This window comes from Berghia stephanieae, chromosome 1, assembly GCF_034508935.2.
Source record: "Berghia stephanieae isolate SIO BIC M18660-M18661 chromosome 1, UCSD_Bste_1.3, whole genome shotgun sequence".
Classification (NCBI taxonomy): Eukaryota; Metazoa; Mollusca; class Gastropoda; order Nudibranchia; family Aeolidiidae; genus Berghia; species Berghia stephanieae.
Genome location: NC_088360.1, coordinates 369,070 through 369,783, shown reverse-complemented (window position 1 = coordinate 369,783; position 714 = coordinate 369,070).

The following is a 714-nucleotide window of genomic DNA, read 5'->3' as shown; positions in this document are numbered from 1 at the left end:
ACACACACACACACACAGATAGAGAGAGAGAGAGAGAGAGAGAGAGAGAGAGAGAGAGAGAGAGAGAGAGAGAGAGAGAGAGAGAGAGAGAGAGAGATTCCAGTCGACATTTACTCGTATATGAAGTATTTACTGCTCCCATGACAAGTTATAACAACCAAGTAATATAGATAGAATGCGCTTGGCCAAGGAGTTCACAACATTGCCATCCGGAAGTATAAGGACCAACACACAAATTCTGTGTAACCATGAACTTTTATAGTCTGGTTAATACAGTTTAGTGAGAACAACTCACACACGCGGATGGCAAAAACAATAACAAAGGCCCGAGTGACGTCATCTGCATACTATCTATAATGTTAAATTTAGTTTGCATGCCTCTTTAGAATAAAGTACACGCGAGTCTATAAAACAACATCTGTTTCTTTGTCATAAAATCATTGATATCATGCATTGAATAGCGTGTGCTATTGCAATACACACGACGGCTTTGTGATTTTATTATTATTATTGTTTTTTATTGTTGTGAAATAAAAACAACAACATTATCATGGTGAATCATAATCGGGAAATCCCATTTCCTGAATAAATCAAATGTTTGGAAATTAAGGTAATACTAATACTAATAATAATAATAATAATAATAATAATAATAATAATAATAATAATAATAATAATAATAATAATAACACACTGAATCGATGAGACCGTCGC